The following is a 7,656-nucleotide window of genomic DNA, read 5'->3' as shown; positions in this document are numbered from 1 at the left end:
TAGGCCAAGATAAACACTGGTGATGTGTACTTTGAACTCCTTCTGCTGTCCACCGGCGGACCAGGGTCCAGCGAGCTCCAGAGACATGCCCGCTGGCCGCCAGCTTTAGAATAAAAGAGAACAGTATGCTAGCAGCTGCCATGCCAAGTGTTCACTTTGAAGCTCTTTCATCCATTTTGTATTGAAAGAGAAGTAATATTTATAAAAAGTCTTGCATTTACCTGCATTAGTAGATTGAATTTTTAAAACTCTTTGAAGCCTGTGTGGTGGGTCACACCTGTCATCCTAGCTACTCAGGAGACTGAGATCTGAGGATCGCGGTTCAAAGCCAGCCTGGGCAGGAAAGTCCGTGAGACTCTTATCTCCAATAAACCACTTGAAAACTGAAAGTGGCGCTGTGGCTCACGTGGTAGAGCATTCACCTTGAGCTGAAGAGCGCAGGGACAGCGCCCAGGCCCAGAGTTCAAGCCCTACAACCGACTGAGCTGCAGAGGACTGAGTGCTCAGGCATTTGGGAAATAGAAGATGGATATATGGGAAGAGCATAGACTTTTTTGTTTTTGCATTTTATTTTATTGTAGAGGGGTGATGTACAGAGGGCTTACAGTGGCAGGAGGGAGGTAATGAGTACATGTCTCTTGGAACGGTGTTACCTCTTCCCTCGTTTTCTACCACTTTCCCTCCCCTGTCACCCCCCCCCCCCCGTTGTAAATTTCATTTGAGCTTTTGAAATCAAATCACTTGTCCTGGGTTGAAGTATTGTGCTCACCAAATAGCACCAGGGTAGTCTTGGAAAACTTTGTTTGACTTTTCTCAGCTGCAGTTTCTTCAGCCTAAGATGGACATAGGAGGCCTACTTGGAGAGTTGTGGTGAGGTCAGATGAGGCGTGACTTCGGTGAAGAGCCTTGTGATGCTGATGATGTTGGTAATGTTGGTGATGATGTCATGGCCAGATCAGATACTTGTTGATGGTTGGATAATATGGAAACGCGTCCTGCAGGCACTAGGAGCAAACTCTAGAAGACAGTGGTGGACTGACCCGGAGATGCAGGCTTGGGAAGAATCGTCTTTTGTCTTTGGCTTGCACCTGGAGGCCCTCATAAATCACAAAGTATCTTACCTGCTCCTTTTGGCTCACTTCTGGCCTTATTTCTCACTTATTTTTTCTTGGCAAGGAGATAGCATTGTTAACTCTTGGAGTTCAACTACCTTCCGGTAATTATGAAGATGATGGTATTTGAATGACTTCAAACTCAATATTTAGCCATAAAGAAACATTCAAGTCTACTAACAGAGTGTGCTTGTGCTTATTTTTTTCCAGTGTGTGAAGATCGCATATTTTTCTGCCATTGCCTCTACTAAGTACATGATTCTTTTAATCACAGAAAAAATGGATAGTGAAACCAAGTAACTGTGATTTGAATTTAATCAATTCTAATTCATTTTTAAGTTTTGTATTGTAATTCTTCAGTTTTGCACTTATTTATTTTTACATTCCTTGATCGTTATTGTTGAGGTGATGTACAGAGTAGTTACAGTTACATAAGTCAGATAAAGAGCACATTCTGTAGGCAAATGAAGAGACTTTGAAAAATTATCTTAAGTGACGTGAGCCAGACCCAAAGACACAGGTTGCAAGGTTTCCCTCAGTTGTGGTAGCTAGAATGTGCTACAAATCTACAAGCAAACTCACTGGGTGGTAAAAGAAAGAACAACAACACTGGGATGTGTTAAAGTATACAAGTTTCTAGGAATTCACAGAGTGAGAAGAAGGGAGATGATCGCAGGAGAGGATCATAAAGGCACAATAGCCATGCTGCATCTGAATATATAAAATAGTATGTGTCGACATGAACTCCGGGAAATGGAAAGAAGAGGTTTTTTTTTTCTTTGTTGCTGTTTTTGTTTTCTTTTCCTTTTCTCTCATTTGTTCATGTATCTGCGTGGGGAGGGGGACAGAAAGGGTGAACAAATGCAGCAGTGGTACCCACAGACACGATGTGGAAAATGGACTATACAACTTGTGGGTGGCTCTGGGAGGGAAAAACTGGGAGGGAACGGGACTGGGGTGACAATGTTCATAACGTGTGTTTTAAACCTAACTGTTTGACGTTGAGCCAGGGGCCTTGAGAGTTAGGTTACCATGAATGTCTCGTCTCCTACCACACCTGGGGGCCTGTGATCCTGGAGAAGCCCTAAGACGAAGGTGTAGGATATCAAAGGAGTTTAAAGTGTTGCCTGAGCAGATGTGATCACTTCATTTCCTATGATTATTCAAAGGCTTGTAGTAAGTACAGATGTGAAGAATGTTCCATTTCGGGATCACCTTCACTTTCTTCTGTTTTTAGGGATTATCGGTCACTTGTGGCACTTCAGATTACAAGCTCAGGAAAGCTCTTTGGCCCCTTATTCAAGTAGGTCTAGGCCCTATGAAAACAGATCTATAGACCATAGTTTTCCTTAAGGAATACAGATTTGTCTTCTACTAACAGGCCCCCTAGTGGTTGATTAGAACCATGTGAGGATTCAGCTCAAAACACTGAGCCGAAGTGGCCTGTGCTTCCTGGGACAGTGTTAATTGCCAGCATAATATATATTGTATATCTGGGCCTGGGTGCTGTCCCTCAACTCTTTAGCTCAAGGCTAGCGCTCTATCACTTGAGCCACAGCGCCACTTCTGGTTTTCTGGTGGTTTGTTGGAGATAAAAGTCTCACAGACTTTCTTGCTGGGCTGGCTTTGAGCCACAATCGATCCTTAGATCTCAGCCTCCTGAGTAGCTAGGATTACAGGCGTGAGCCACCAGCACCTGGCGACCAGTATATATTTTATAAGATTTTCTTTTCCTTCTATGTCGTAACCAGTAGCTTTAAGAAGGCCACTCTGTTGTTATCCTGGGTATCCAAGTGAGTGAAGAGAGCCAATCCCCAATGGAACTACATCATTGAAACATAGTCTGTGTTACTTCAAGGTGTTGAGATGTGGAGGTTATTTATTAATGCATCATAGCTAGCCCTTACTGATCGAAACCCTAGAAAGATGCTTCATTGTACTTTTAAATCATCTGACATCTCACTTCATTCTTCCTTTTTTTGAATTCATATTTAGAGCTTTAGAATTTCAGAGCTGACAGAAAGCATAGGATTTATTTAGTTTTAGTCCTGGTTGAAAATTAGACCCACCCAGTGCAACTGATTTCTTTCTTCCTGCACAACAAACACAGTTAAACCAAACACAGCTCCTTACTTCTCAGGACTTCCACATGGAACATCGTATTTAAAAGCGTATGTTCCCAACAAGATTATTCCGTAAATCTCTTACATACTTAGTTATGTTTCTCTTTCCCTTCCTTCCTTCCTTCCCTTTCTTTCTTTTCTCTCCTTCTTTCTTTCTTTCTTTCTTTTTTTTTTCTTTCTTTCTTTTCTCCCTCTTTCCTTCTCCATCCCTCCCTCTCTTCCTCTCTTCCTCCCTCCCTCCTTTCCTTCTTTCCTTCCTTCCTCCCTCTCTCCCTCCCTCCTTTCCTTCCTTCCTTTGAACAAAGCTGCAGAATAGAAGCACCAAGAAGGATGTGGAATATGTCAACTGAGTGCATTTACTGTCCTTGAAGTATTTTTTCTCCACCAGTATTAGATACTATGGTATCAGGCTTTGAAGCCTGTGTCTGTCCCAGGGTTAGTCAGTGAGGAATGCTTACATGGCTTATTTAGAGCAGCGTAGTGCCGTGTATCATGTGCTTTAGTGGAGGGTAGTAGAGGTGCAGCAGGAGGATATTAAATAATCAGAGCTCTGGGAGAATCACCCTTACATTTCCTAACACACACAGCTGTGGGAAGTGTGGGTGAGATCGTATTTGTAGAAATTGTCAGTACATGCCATAAAATTTAATTCATTATTCTCAACATTTGCTTTGCTTTGTTTGTCTTAATATCACCAAACGGGGTAAGTTACCCTACATACTATAATAGTGCTTACTAAGTTAAACGAATGGATAAATACTGGTCATGTGCTTGCTTGTGGAGATCTAAGTTTTACCATGAGATACAGACCCCTTTATCAAACCTTCTAAGCTTGGCATCCTGAGAGTTCATGTGAAGTCTGTGTAATTTGGATACCGGCTGGGATCTTCCTGTCCCTAGACACATTCCTTCATCACCACGGCCTCTCCCGTGACTTTCGTTTACGTGTCTGTGGTCTCCTCTACTCGCATCGGCCTCTGACTGTGCTGTTCTTGTTCTGGCCCAAACCCATGTGAGTGCGGAGCTCAGCTTCAGAACGCCTAGTTTCACCCGGAGTCTCTCGTGTTTAATCCCTCCGTTGAGTACTCAGAGTGCCACAGGAGGGGTTTCATCGTACCCATACAGACTCTGCCACCCCGCTGGCTTCTGTCCTCATTTAAAAAATTTTTTTGGTGGGTCGTGGGGCTTGAACTCTGGGCCTGGGTGCTGTCCCTCAGCTCTTCAGCTCAAGGCGAGCGCTCTACCACTTGAGCCACAGTGCCACTTCCGGCTTTCGAGTGGTTTATTGGAGATAAGAGTCTCACAGACTTTCCTGCCTGGGCTGGCTTTGAACTGTGATTCTCAGATCTCAGCCTCCTGAGTAGCTAGGATGACAGGCGTGAGCCACCAGCGCCCGGCTCTTCCTCATTTTTAACTCTTATTTTCTTTCCTGTTTCCTTCTAAAAGAAGTCTACTTCTCCCTTTGCTCTTGAAGAACCCATTTCTTTGTCCTCTCTCTAGGTGCCTAGTGTAAATATCTCTCCCAAATAAATTCAGTGTCTGTTCTTAGATACTTTCGTATCTAAATTAACACAATGTTCGTTAAAATAGGCATGAATATATTTTTCATTCTGTAACTAGGCAGACCCATATGAAAATGCTCTTTGAGTTTTCTTTGGCAATTTGTATTTCTTCAACATCTTAGTACTACTGAGAGTCATCGTAATCTTTGGTGAATAGAGAGGGGCCCAAACTGCCTAGCCTGATGAGAGATCATACAGGGTGCTTTATGACCTTTAAACCTTCCTTTACCTCAGACTTGAGATCTGGAAGGTTCTGGTCATAAAACCCTGCTGGGCCTACTTACAAATTATATAGCTTGGGAAAGCCATGTGCTCCAGCTGATACAGGGATGGGTGGTTAGAATTAAGGTTGAATTATGAATAATATCTAGTAGCTTAGTATTTTATCCAGGCAGGTGATGCAGGTTGCTAAAACTAAAAAAACGACCCCAAACAAACACAAAGAAGACCCTGAACTTCAAGAAAAGCTCCACGATCTTACGCAATCATTTCCTACTGGCAAGCAGCTGAAAGTATACAGATATCTAACAATAAAACTATCAGTTAGAAATAAAAGTCCTTCTCCCAGAACACACAGCATATGCAGATGGACGCCGAAGTACAACATTAAACTAGGAACTTTCCAAGGAGGCTTTTCGTGCACGGGAGTAGAACAGCCCGTGCTCGCCGTGGTTGGCGTGGACTGATGCTAGGAGAAGACCCCGCCCTCTGGTCTCTCTGGCTGGATAACGCCTCAGTGACTGCTGGGTGTTCCTTGAGTTGCATGGAAGTCTCGATGGCGTCTATCCAACCTTTCCTCCGTCTCTTCTTCCCACAGGATCAGCCTTGCCTTGTGGGTTGATGGCTATTACAATCTTATCTTCTCTCTGTTTTCTCTCACACACGTATTTTCCTGAATAAAACCCTTCCATGTTTCACCTCACTTTGGCATATGACCTGGAGGAAGTAGAAGTTGTCCCAGGACTTTTGGTTAGTTTCATGGATGGGTTTCCTGGCCCTAGGTGGAGGGCATAAGAGTTAGTTCAGTGTCAGCATACCCCACCCCGGGGAGACCCCTGCTCACCTTCCCCGCAGTAGCAGCCTCTTCCACGACAGATGCCCGGTTTTAAGGAAGCAACTTCCTCTGGGTTCAGCTTTATTTTTTTTTTCCTTAAACACTTTTATTATTTGGAAGTGTTGTTTGCAATTTTACAGCAGATCAGTGTTTTGAATATTATTTTAAAAATATGTTTGCTGAAGTAAGCCAGACCCAAAAAAATGTAGGTCCCATGGTTTCCCTTATTTGTAATATCTAGTATATGTATGAGTCAAGCGGAAAAGGTCAGATAATGTGATGTCAGGAAAATGAACCCTTAGATGAACCCTTTAATGTTTTTTTCTTTCATGCATGTGTTTCTAACACATTTATAAGATTATCTCTTTGTTGCTTTGTATGTCCCTCCCCCACAGTATAACCCCTGCTTTCACTATATTTGATGTCAGTATAACTTGTAGAGGAGATGGGGAAAAACCAGTTGTTTCAGGATACAGGTGGACCTGTTGCAACAATGAGAAATACAAGTTGTCATGTCCAAAACGAGCTTTACAACGTTAGTGCGGGGGGGGGGGGGGGGGGAGGAGAAGGATTGGGATTAGGGGGGGAGGGGGGAGGCTGGGAAGGGATGTGAAGGGTAAACAAAGGAGGAGGCTGCAATGCTTGATAAGAAATGTACACATTATCCTGCCCATGTAACTGTAACTCCTCTGTACAGTATGTTCACAAATAAAATTAAATTAAATTAAAAAAAAATAAAAATATGTTTGCTTTATTCTCTGCAGAACAAGGGCACCATGTGTGACTTTCAGTAGAGAAAACTGAAGGAGCCAGCATGTAGAGAAGGGAGTTAGAATGCCAGGTCAGTAAAGAGGACTCTGAAGAGGAGAGATCGCAGTGGCAGGTGACCTTATGGAAAAGCAAACATTTTGTAAGCCATAGCAGGAAGCATCAAAGCCAAACGGAGGGAGGAATTTGACCCCCAGGAAAGGAAAATGTTATGGAGTAATCCCTGAAACAGTTTTTTTTTCTTTTTTGGTGGGAGGGGAGAGACTCCCAACTCTTAGTAGTTCCTAAAGTTAATGTGCACAGGAATCTTTTGGGAATAGATTTATTTGTCTCTGCAGACTCCAGCAGAGACTGACGAGGCCAGTCGGTTACTGCTGCATTTACAAGAAGGAGCTTCTATCAATAAGCTCCAGCACGGGGCTGGGAAGGTGGCTCCGTGGTAGAACGCTTGCCTTGCATGCATGAGGCCCTGGGCTCAGTTCCTCAGCACCACATAAGCAGAAAAACCCGGAAGTGGTGCTGTGGCTCAAGTGGTAGAGCGCTAACCTTGAGCTGAAGATCCGAGGGACAGCGCCCAGGCCCAGAGTTCAGACCCCCATGACCGACAGGAAAAAAAAAAAAGCTTCAGCATTATTCTGTGAATCATAATTTGAAACAAATGATCCCAGACAATATGTCTGGTATGGATAGTTTTATATTCAGGACACCATCTAGAGTCAGAGAGAGGGTGGTCTGAATGAGGCTTGCTTTCTAGAAATGAATTATTCATGCTGTTCTAAAGGTATCCAGACATTCGGGGGAGGTTTCAAGCGATTTGTAAAATTATTCAAGGTGATACAGTTGTTTCATAATAATGTTTCCTTAATGCCACGCTTCCTTCCCACTAGGTTTCCCATGAACCTAACAAGTGCCTCTGAGAAGTAGAAGCACAGGTACTTCACGGGTATTTCCTGCATAATGGTTATCATTCACTGGAGCTAGTTGGGAGAGTCCATCAGAACAATGTCCCACGGGTGGTCTGGCAGGAAAGCCTCTCT

General features: G+C 43.5%; 1 long non-coding RNA gene across 1 annotated transcript; it reads right to left on the bottom strand.

Annotated features, from left to right (window-relative positions):
* Positions 1-4,728: 4,728 nt before the first annotated feature.
* On the bottom strand, positions 4,729-6,010 carry LOC122103728. Its single transcript, XR_006146826.1, has 2 exons — positions 5,861-6,010; positions 4,729-5,733 (listed from the first exon to the last, which is right to left on the bottom strand). It is a non-coding gene; the product is annotated as an uncharacterized LOC122103728 (long non-coding RNA).
* Positions 6,011-7,656: the final 1,646 nt, after the last annotated feature.

This window comes from Dipodomys spectabilis, unplaced genomic scaffold (assembly GCF_019054845.1).
Source record: "Dipodomys spectabilis isolate Male_0828 unplaced genomic scaffold, ASM1905484v1 ptg000019l, whole genome shotgun sequence".
In the NCBI taxonomy this organism is placed as follows: domain Eukaryota; kingdom Metazoa; phylum Chordata; class Mammalia; order Rodentia; family Heteromyidae; genus Dipodomys; species Dipodomys spectabilis.
This window is presented reverse-complemented; position numbering and strand designations above follow the sequence as displayed.